We start from the raw sequence: 11,899 nt of genomic DNA, 5'->3' as shown, positions 1-11,899 counted from the left end.
TTCTATAGAGTAAGCGTGTACAGAAGAAGTTTCATAACCCACATTTTGGACAAGATAATCAAAAGTTGATCTGACCTCAACTACAACAGGGTTAAACTAAGGAGATATCTGAGTAGCTCTTTCATTTTGAAACCATTTGATAGCTACTCCACTGTTTTTCTACTAGATATTTTGAAATGTTTTGTATTTTAAGAGGCACAAGTTAGCCATTTAGATGTTGGTATATCCATGTTATGGAGCAGTGAGTAAAATGAAAGCTGTATCCCGCAAATACTTAACGCCAAGCTCCAAACTTAATCTCACTTTTACATTTGCTTGTGGGGATATTCACTATGACTCAAAATGCTCAAAAACATAAGTAGCCCCACAGCCATAATGTCTCCTAGTGCCACATGGATTTTATGGAATAAATTAATTTGTGTTATACGTTTTATAGATATAAACTTAGAAAATTAATTCAGAATCTGATATTACACTTTCTTCAGTTGATCTATGTATGGTAATCACATGAAATCCACATCCACATGCCTATTTTTTAGGCATTGTTGGAAAATGTAGTGAGTTTGCATGTAGTATTTAGATGTATATCTACTCGAAATTGTTGATCAGTCTCTAATTTGGAAGAAATTTTATACTTTGCACTAATGAATAATAGTAGAAAAAAATTAGTACATCTTGGGAGATTTTATTATGAATTATTTCTGTAGTGAGTCTACCTATACTTATCAATAGCTCAAGCAATATTTTTCACTTTACAGGACAAGGGAATAGGTTAAGAACCCTTTAGAACAGCAATTATCTTGTTTTATCATCACAAGCAGATGCATCCTGAGAAGCAGAAGAGTCAGCCTATAAACCAGGTGTCCAAGTACCATAAACATCGGGAGTATACAATACATCATGGAGCAATACATGAGTATAATGACAAGAATAATGACGAGAAAATATAGAAAAATGATATGATTTCTTCATTACCTTGAGAGAGGTACATTTTCCATTCTGTCATCCTAAATTCTCAGTCCAGAAACAGCATGGAATCTCACATAGTTGATATACAGGCTAAAATGATGGATTAAGGAATATATGCTATTTAGAAGCAAAGTGGTGAGAAGGCAAAGGAAGTAGTACTGTTAATGATGAAAAAAATAAGAGAGACGTGACATTAAAACAATACAAAAATTCTTCATTAATAATTCCAGCATGTAATTCAAGGAACCAATGACTAAAGAACAACATTTTCACACATAAAATTTTGCCTTTTTTATTTGCACCAGTCCTACAGAGTGAGTGAAAGGGAATTTTTAAAAAGTGTAAAAGCTCATTGAATAAATATGCTCATCTGTGGCTATTTGAGTCATGAAATCTACCATTTCATGGCCAGAGAGTGGCCATGGCAACAACCTCCAGGGAAAGGATCACATTTCAAAAATCTCTCTAGGATTTTGTTGGTCAATGTCCAAAACCCAGGAAAATACAAATAGGAATATAGGATCCATAGATTAGATTGTTTGGTGTTCATTATAGAACTATTTCCATGTAAAGGTCAGCTAATTTGAATGAAACAAGCTAAGATATTTACTGTAGGCACAAATAAACTCAACATTATCATGTGAAAAACAAAGCCTCTGGAGCCACCATTGGGGTTCTCACTGTTGTACTGTTGTTCCAGTTAGGTTAACATCTATTGGAATAATTTGTGATGCACAGAAGCAAAAAGTCATCTGCATTTTTTAAAAGAACATTTGCTGTAAACGAAGTTATCCTCCAGAAGACTGTGTACCAATAACATACCTTTTGTTTACCAGTGGCAGTTAAGAAGTTATTGTTCTGGATTCAGGACTAAACAGACAAATTTGTAGAAATACCATGCTCAGACATTCTCTAGACATAAGGCATCCAGCTGACGTACCCATGAAATAACATCTAACACACAATTACATTTATATATGTACAGATGTCTGCTTGCTCTGCCATAGAGAGAACGTAGAACGCCAGTTAGATTTTTAGGTAAGTGAATACGAAGTGGATCTTGTCCATAAAGACATTTTAATATGCAATGTAAAGAAATTTTAATAATAGCTATTGATTAATCAGTATTTTATATTAATGTGGTCAGCATTTTGTCTTTTGGACCAATAGACATAAATGAAAGGTCATACAGTAAACTTTACTCAGTTGCTTACATCAACGTGCACAAAATAATTTGTTTTTATGACTGGAGAACACTACAAAATGCTCTACACTCAGTTGTACTGATGAAAATGATTTTACGAAATTGAGGGCAACTTTGTCCCTTGGGTGTCTGATGGGAAATGGCTAGGGAGAGGTTATTCTTCAAGATTTTTATTTGGAGAGCTTCCACCTTAATCCTTTTAAAATCAGTGAGACTGAGAAATAATCAAGAACTCTGATTTCTTCCTTTTTATGCTATTATATTTCCTAACTATCAGTATCAGTCAAAGGATTGTCTCTAGAGCAATATTTTTGGAAGCAGTTTGATTTGAAATCATTTTCAAGAGGGGTTAAAAAGGAAGACTGAAGAGGATTGTAAGTTACTGAGACACTTCAGAAAAATGTAACCATGGTTTTACCTTTTAAAGTGCTATGTGAATTTTTGGATGCTACTTGTGGATTTAAGGCGGAGAGGAGAATTTGAATTAAATTTTGTTGTGAGCAGATATAATGTGAAGGAAATAAATACTACGTATATTGCTAATATCAGCAAAATCAATGATATATTTGAGTCAGCCAATCTGAGAAAAATTTAGCTTTATGGTGGTCTAAGGTGGACTATTAAAATCTTTTAAATTTTCTTAAAAGAATGTGGGGTTAGAAATTACTGAGTGAGTCTGAACTGTATTTTCCCTTTGCTCTTCTGTCCATTGGACTATGACATCTTTCTCTTATTTTACTAAGCCTGCTGTGCAAAGTAAGCATCTGGTTCTGAAGGTAGAAAACCTTAGGGGGTCCCACTTTTGAAAGACTGTTTGTATGGTAAGATTTCCTTTCTAATGTAGTTGATTCTATTTACAGGATAATGGCATAAATTGAAGAGCTGCATAAATTACGAACACCCCTCTTAATAAACCAAAACATAGCCGTGCTACTGAAAGGAACCTAACATCTATAAAATGTGGGTCCCCTCCAAAATGAAATGGGTGACCTGAATACCCAGGATATGGAGAAGGCTGAGGTACTCAACGACGACTTTGCCTCAGTCTTCACTGGCAACTCCTTGAGCCACACTGCCCAGGTCACAGAAGGCAGGGACTGGGAGAATGCAGAACCGCCCACTGTAGGAGAAGATCAGGTTCGAGAATATCTAAGGGACCTGAAGGTGCACAAGTCCATGGGACCTGATGAGATGCATCCGCGGGTCTTGAGGGAACTGGCAGATGAAGTGGCCAGGCCACTCGCCATCATATTTGAGAAGTCCTGGCAGTCTGGCGAAGTTCCCGCCGACTGGAAGAGGGGGAACATAACCCCCATTTTTAAGAAGGGTAAAAAAGAAGACCCAGGGAACTACAGGCCGGTCAGTCTCACCTCCGTGCCTGGCAAGATTATGGAGCAGACCCTCCTGGAGACTATGCTCAGGCACATGGAAGATGAGGAGGTGATTTGTGACAGCCAACATGGCTTCACTAAGGGCAAATCGTGCCAGACAAACTTGGTGGCCTTCTATGATGGGGTTACAGCGTCAGTGGATAAGGGAAGGGCAACTGACGTCATCTACCTGGACTTGTGCAAGGCATTTGACACTGTCCCGCATGACATCCTTGTCTCTAAATTGGAGAGACATGGATTCGATGGATGGACCACTCAGTGGATAAGGAATTGGCTGGATGGTTGCACTCAAAGAGTTGTGGTCAATGGCTCAATGTCCAAGTGGAGAACGGTGACGAGTGGTGTTCCTCAGGGGTCGGTACTGGGACCGGCACTGTTCAACATCTTTGTCAGCGACATGGACAGTGGGATTGAGTGCACCCACAGCAAGTTTGCTTATGACACCAAGCCGTGTGGGGTGGTCGACACGCTGGAGGGAAGGGATGCCATCCAGAGGGACCTTGACAGGCTGGAGAGGTGGGCCTGTGCGAACCACATGAAGTTCAACAAGGCCAAGTGCAAGGTCCTGCACGTGGGTCGGTGCAATCCCAAGCACGACTATAGGCTGGGCGGGGAATGGATTGAAAGCAGCCCCAAGGAGAAGGACTCGGGGGTATTGATTGATGAGAAGCTCAACATGAGCCAGTACTGTGTGCTTGCAGGCCAGAAAGCCAACCGTGTCCTGGGCTGCATCAAAAGAGGTGTGACCAGCAGGTCGAGGGAGGTGATCCTGCCCCTCTACTCCGCTCTGGTGAGACCCCACTTGGAGTACTGCGTCCAGCTCTGGGGGCCCCAGTACAGGAGAGACATGGAGCTGTTGGAGAGAGTCCAGAGGAGGGCCATGAAGCTGATCAGAGGGCTGGATCACCTCTCCTATGAGGACAGGCTGAGAGAGTTGGGGTTGTTCAGCCTGGAGAAGAGAAGGCTCTGGGGAGATCTAATTGTGGCTTTCCAGTACCTGAAGGGGCCTACAGGAAAGCTGGTGAGGGACTGTTTATCAGGGAGTGTAGTGACAGGACAAGGGGTAATGGGTTTAAGCTGAAGGAGGGTCGATTGAGATTAGATGTTAGAAAGAAATTCTTTACTGTGAGGGTGGTGAGGTACTGGAACAGGTTGCCCAGAGAGGTTGTGGATGCCCCCTCCCTGGAAGTGTTTAAGACCAGGTTGGATGAGGCTTTGGGCGACGTGGTCTAGTGGAGGGTGTCCCTGCCCGCAGCAGGGAGGTTGGAACTAGATGATCTTTGAGGTCCCTTCCAACCCAAACCATTCTATGATTCTATGATTCTGTCTCAAAAAGAGATGCTATGCTGGCATAGACTTTGAGGCTTTTATAATAGCTTATTTATTCCTATTTATGCTGCTGCTGCTGCATAGTTTTATATATTCCTTAAATTGGTAAAGAATACCATTTCTGATACATACAGAGGACAATTTATGCTACTGCTCTGAGTGTGGGGAGCCTCATTTGTTCAATATGAGGAACAGATAGGACACAGGTATAGACTATACCATAGACTCTACCGCCTATCATCATGCATTTATGTAAGCACATTCATTAGATGGATATACAGCAGAAGAAAAACTGGGTTTTAAAAGCTGATGAATGTGATTATAAAGCCATAATGGTAAACTGGTAGATCTACTATAGGTATCACTGTACCTATAGGGGGATCATCATATATGTTTCCAGTTTCTAATATTTTTAAACTCTTGATCATGCTTCTATGTATGTTGTTGAGGTGCTACTGTGTAAGCAACCTCCTTCACCGAAACTGGGCAAACTGTATCTAATTTGGCTATGTGCAATGATAGAGACACTGCTAATCGCTCCAAAATGGGGTGCTACATAACAGGTATGGTGGAATAGAAGACCAAGGAGAAAAGAAAATATTATGTTATTTCAAGCTCTGCAGCTAAAGTTGCACTTTATACTCATGTTGCTATTTTATGAGTGTTGCGCTCCAAAGTCATAAACAGTAATTTGGCAATATTAATGTTATCTTCTCAGTGTTATGCTATGTCTACATGAAATACTGCTGATAGCTTATTTAAAAAGAACTAAAGATAGAAATTATTTTTAAAGCACTACAGCTGTCTATTCTCCCTTTTTCCCTGTTTCTGCTATTCTATTCTTTGCCTTTTTCTTCCTTTTTCTCATATTTTTGTCTGAATTCCTCCCCCTCTGTGCTTAGAAGCTGCAAGAAAATTCATGCTACATTATTGTTTGCATCTCTAAGCAAGGTGCCTCTCAGAAGCCCAGACTGTAGAGTGTTAAGGGTAGTATGCTCCTGGGGAGGGTAAGGTCATGGAATGCAGAGAAGTCCTCTGACTTGTAACAAAACTGGCCTCTGAAGCCCTTGCACGTGCCAAAACAGTAAGTTACTGCTGCTGTGGGCTGCACAGTCTTGCTACTGGCAGAAATTGTCACTGCGGTGTGGGATTATATATGTGTTTCAGTAGATTTCTAAGTTTTCAGTGGCCATCTGTAAGCAGTGGGGGTGAATGGGCTGCATTTCAGACAACTAAGGCATCCAGAAATATTTCCTCACAGGACACTGTTCCTTCCACCCCACAGTCCAGATGCTGCCATATGTGTGATACAGTATCTTGTTCTGAACATGTATCCATGTTTTTAGCTTCCTTCAACCAAAAAGCTTTCTCTAGCTATGCCACAGCTACTGAATTTTCTTTTCCAGCTGAAGGAACGGCATACTACATGTTAGCTTGTCCAAGTTTTTTTGCATTTTTGCAATAGAATTTTGCTGATCATGAGATGTATTTTTTTCTATACAGGAGAACATGGATATCAAAATTAGGAGCTGTTTTGTATGTATAATTTTTCAGAAGTAAATGCAAATTTTTCCAGGGTATTACTGCAAAGCTGTGCAGTGAAAAAGAGTATTTTACATTATTATGAAGAGAATTATGATGGCTATTCTGTGATTCTGATTTAAAGTTACCCAAAATGTCTAAGCAGTTTGGTAGACTAACAGTTTGTTCATCCATAAGATTACCTGAGCAATATCAGAGAGCATCCAGTCAGGAAATGAAGAATAATCTTTGCCACTATTTCTGGATAACAAATAAGATATAAATTTTAATGTGAGATGAGAAGTATCTTGCATAACTGAACTATTGAAAGAGAGCAGTGATTTCTGCTCTAAATAAATATGCGAAAAGAGACAGGAAACTGACACCAAGAAAATACTAAGTTTTGCACCAACCAAAAATGAACTCAGATCCAGAGTGTACCCTTTTTAGGAAAAGTCTGCTTAGGAGTCCAGAAAGTTTCTGAGGTCACCATTTATTTCTGTGCCATTCTTCCTTCTCCATATGGAGTGGACATGGGTTTTGGCCTCTAAACACTGGCAGATCTCCCAGAATGGATGCAAAGGTCTGGACTATCAACATGAAGTCTGACTCAGCACTGATTCCAGCACTCTGTGTGTCTGGCTTCCTACATTGCTGTATCCATTGAAATCCTGCGGCCAGGAACTTCACTGTAGGGTTGTGATCACTCCTAGGGAGTAAAACATTCACAAAAAATGTAGTAGTAATTCAATTCTAACTTGTTTACAGGACTGGTTGAAAGGGCAATACATATCCACTAGTCTCTCCCATTCTCTTTGGATATCCTCAGATTTTCTGTAGGTTCCTGGGCATGTGAGAAATCTGCCTTGCAGCATTTTTCTTTTGTGCCATCTAGAAAGAAGTTGGCAGAGCTTTTTCTTCTTTATTTCAAAAGTCAGAGGAAGCTTTGCTTCTAAACTCAAGGTTCAGTCTGATCGTCTCTCAGCTGCTCAGTGATGTATTTGTTTTTCTTGTGGTCTTAGAATGTGGTCTGGAATGACCACACAGAAAATCTGTAAATTATGAAATTAGAATAAACCGTAGATTTTTCAAACTGCTGGAAAGGTATGGATTGTCCCATATTCATGTTGTAACGGTATTAATTCTAAGCCTTAATGATGATAATTTCATGGTCAGTCTAGTTAACTATTTCACTATTGACCAAAGAAAGGAAAGGAATAAAGTTACAAAAAGCTATGCTGTATATTCTTTCTAAAACTGCAAGTGGATAATATGTGGGAAAATATCTCTTTTTTTCTTCTTTTTCATTCAGAGCTAAAGAACCAAACACTATGTAAAAGATCAGGGAAGAATCCAAGTCCTTACAAAGGAAATCGATAACTAAGAGCCCAACAGAACCTATGCAATTATATTTTTAACATTACTTACTGTTATTGGGTGTTTTAAATGGTCAGAACTTATTATGTGCATATCCCAGAAATCAAGTATATTTTCTTCCAGATTCAGTTGTTGCCTAAACTTTGGGCTACCTTCATTGTATATCAGTATCTTTGTATAAAATAGCAAGTATCCAGACACTTGAGAATTCTGAAGTGATTTTGCTCAGTGCACACTCTTTTTTGCAAATAAAAAAGATAGGAAATCCATACTTGCTGGTCAAGAGGTTAATTCTGCTGCCAAGAGAATATTTCAATATTTTAGTATTTCCTCTTCTCAATGAAGGAATGGAAAGGTTGTTTTAAAAATCACTGAGTGCCCTCCAAAGGAGGACATTGCTTTTAGAAGTATACATGTTATCTATGTGTAAGATAGTTGCTAACACTTGAAGATCATGGAAATCTTAGCTGCAGTTTTCCTAGTTTCTTTGCCAGACTACAGGCATTTCAAGGATTTAAGTTTTGAACTGTGACAACCATTCAGTTAGAGGGTTTATATAAATCTTCATAGAATCATAGTAAGGTATAGACAATTGGAAGTAACAAAGTTTGAGATGATTAAGAAGTGAGCCTCTGTGGAGGTTATTTTCTTCTTTTTGAGATATTGGAATTAACTAAGAGCATATGTCTTCTGAAATGGGCCTATACCACCACTGTTCACATCCAATTATTATTTTGGTTGAAGAGCACTACACTTTTAAATTATTCTTCCTCCATCATTTCCAATTTTCTGTCTTTACCCTCAGCTTTGGGACAGATGGCCACCATTCCCTCTGTACAAAAACTGGAGACGTTCTTTCCCCCGCCCCCATGCTCACATGGGGTAGTTGCCTCCCACTCCCCTGGCCATGCTGGCAAAGCACTCGTGGGCACTCTCTCGTTGCCACTGGCAATATCCAACAGGTGAACCAAAAGAGCCAGTGAATGGCACAGACACAGCAACCCAGGTGTGTTCATCATTATAGCTACAGCGGTTCAGAAAACTATGCAATTGAGGGAGGGAGAGGTAATTTGTAAGATTTAAAAAATCTACTCTGAATGACTCTCTCTGCAGGTTAACAGAAAATGCTGGGCCTATTCTGGAGCCCTGAGAGAAAGCTACACCACTCAGTTTGTGTCTATACAACTCAAGCCCCTGCCCCACCAAAAGAGCCTTGCCAATACTGCATGTTGGAAGCAGCTCCTGCTGAACAGCACCGGAGATGGGCTTAGCTACTGCACAGCATCAACCATCATGTGCCACACTCGAGCTCTACTCTGGCCTGGCCTCAGCTTTTTTTCATCTGGGATGCGCTACATGCTGCTTGTTCTGCTGAAGAAAGTATGTAATTTTCATGCAGTACTAAAATGTACTACGTGAAAGCTTCTCTGGGTATTAGGGAAAATCATTCTTTAATTTAGAATGCTAATTACATCTTAAAACAGCAGGCATATGTATGTTTCTTTCTGGAATTTCATAAAAAACTTTTTAACCTTTAGGTAAACAAGTCCAAAATACACTGAAATACACTGAAATGACTAAGTGTAATAATCCTTTAAGTGATCAAACATATCTCTCTGAAGAGTCAAAGAAATAATACAACTTTGTATGTCCTCATTTGAGCTGACAAAGTAGAATATGCCTCAGAATAGACAAAATATGTAACTTAACTTACATTGCTGCATAAATATTTACGAAAGCAACAGTCCGCATAAGATGCTCTTATGTAATTTACCCTAAACAGTATGTAAGAATAAACACTTACTTGCGATACAGACTCTAGCACTGTTTCATTTGGCATTGCTGTTTATCACTTATTTATAACTGGTTTACACCCTGTAAAGTATATTAAATTTTAAGTTGCAGTTTGTATATTGTCCAAATATTGGAAACAGGTTACTCAACTCCATTATTCCACATTTAAATAGCAGTAGGTTTAAAGGTGGTATCTGTCAAATTACCTCTTTAGATTGAAAACACTGTGTGGCAGGCAACAAAATAGAAACACAAAAGAACGGTCAACCTATATGAAGGAAAAGATATTGCTAATTCTGGTTAGGGAACCAGGCTGATTTAAAAAAATGCTGAAAATTGGTAAAGATCAAATACTAACTTTAATTTGAAAGATGGATATCCATTCAAGACCCTGTTTGAGCCTAATTCTGCAACAAAGTCGTAGCAGAACATTTCATTTGGTGGCCTCTTACCATGTTTGGCTATTGCCATAGAATACCTTCTTGAAAACACTATTGCTATTACATTGGTACTTAACCACGAGCCTACACCTCAAGGAAAGAAATTGAAATATAAATTGGGCACACCACAATCACTTCACGTAAATGGAAAACATTTATTATTTACTCAGATTCTTTAAAGTATGTGAACAACAAATGTTTAATATAGTTCACTGTTTCCATCATGTTCTCTTCTTTAATAAAAAAAGTGGTTTTGCAAATTCACTTACCATTTACGAACATTATTTTCTAACACAGTATGATGGAAAATTAGAAATTCTGCTGCTTGTATGAAGACTTCTGCAATATTGGCCAAATAATCACTGAAAGTTTTGAGAGGTCAAGCTGAAAACTATTTCTGTTGAGAGTATTTGGACCAGAGAGGTAAGAGTTAAAGAAATGCTTAACAGTTTACCTGAACATAAATCATTGAACTCCTACTAGTGAAGCTGTAAGAACAGTTAACATTGCAGTACATTCATGTGCCAGATCTGAAATTTCTGGAAGCACGGTAATAAAGATGTTTCAGTATCAAGTGTCCTTACTTGGCATCAGTGAAATCAGGCTGATTTTTTCTTTTTTGTTTGTGCAGTTGGGGTTTTTTCTTTCAAGATTTTTGCAAAGTTAATGTTTGATAACACTGAGAATCTGGTAATGCATGTGCAACGCTAAGCAGTACAATAAGGTATAGAAAGCATGGTCTGTTCATAATGGGTCATTACAACTATATACGTAAATTAGATGATTTAGGTTATTAGAACAGAATGTTCAAGAGAAATTTTGTCCTGAAGACACAGACTTTAACATGAGTATTGCCAATGGTTTAGCTTTGTCAGAACACTGAACTGGTATCAGTAACAGAAGCGTCAGATGTTGGTTTCTACTGTTCAAGAGACAAAATTTCTCTATTATCGCTATTTAGAAGGGCAGAACTGATTAAAGCCTAGGTAGTTAGTCGGCTCATCTTTCACTCTCATCTAAAAGTCAAAAAAAGATCAATCACAGAGGCAAACCACATGGCCAGTACTGCCCGTCACCCACAAGCTACCGTAGGCTAGCGCAAGCGGCTGGACAACGGCGAGCGGAGAGCATTCGCCATTTGTCAGAGCCGAACAAGCGGACCGACCCCCGCGGGCACCGGGGCGGCTCCAACTCCCCCGGCCGCCGCCCAGCAGAGCGCTGCCCGCCCGCGGAGGCCGGCCCTGCCCCGACCGTTAACGGCCGCCTCGCGCGGGTGGCGGGCCGCACGCCCCCGCCTCAGCACTCGCCCGTGGCGACACCTGCGAGGGGAAGCCGGGATCCCACTGTCCTGTGGTGGTGGTGGTGGAAGCTCCCACCCCCGCTCCCCGAGAGAGCGCTCCGGCATGGCGGAGGAAAACTCTGCCCTCGCCGCCCAGCCTCGGACTCCCCGGGATCTCCCGGCCTAGGGGCAAGCCCAGGAGGAAGCGTTGCTCTTCCCACAGGCAGCGCTGAGGCCGAGGCAGCGCGGCGGAGCGTGGAGGCGCCCGGCTCTGCCAGGACACCCCGGCGGACTCCCTGTGCGGGGCGGGAGGACTCGTGCCGGCTGCCTGCCTGTCACGGAGTTTCTTCGCCAATTCTCCTGTCATGCCTCCTTCAGGAAAGTTGCAGCGCTCTCCGCCACCAGGAGCCCTGGCAGAGCCGGGAGAATTGAAGCCTCCCGCCTCAGCACCCCGTGCCCCGCAGGCAGGAGGCGATTTGCATGCGGACTTGTCTCTGGTAGCAGCCACTGCCCGTCAAGCCTGACGGACAAACGCCCCCCTCTTTCCGTCCCCCCGTCCCGGAAAGCCCCTCCCTCGCCCCCTCCCTCGCCGGCA

Source organism: Grus americana, chromosome 2 (assembly GCF_028858705.1).
Source record: "Grus americana isolate bGruAme1 chromosome 2, bGruAme1.mat, whole genome shotgun sequence".
Taxonomy (NCBI): Eukaryota; Metazoa; Chordata; class Aves; order Gruiformes; family Gruidae; genus Grus; species Grus americana.
The sequence above is the reverse complement of the archived record's forward strand: the minus strand, read 5'-3'. Positions refer to the sequence as shown.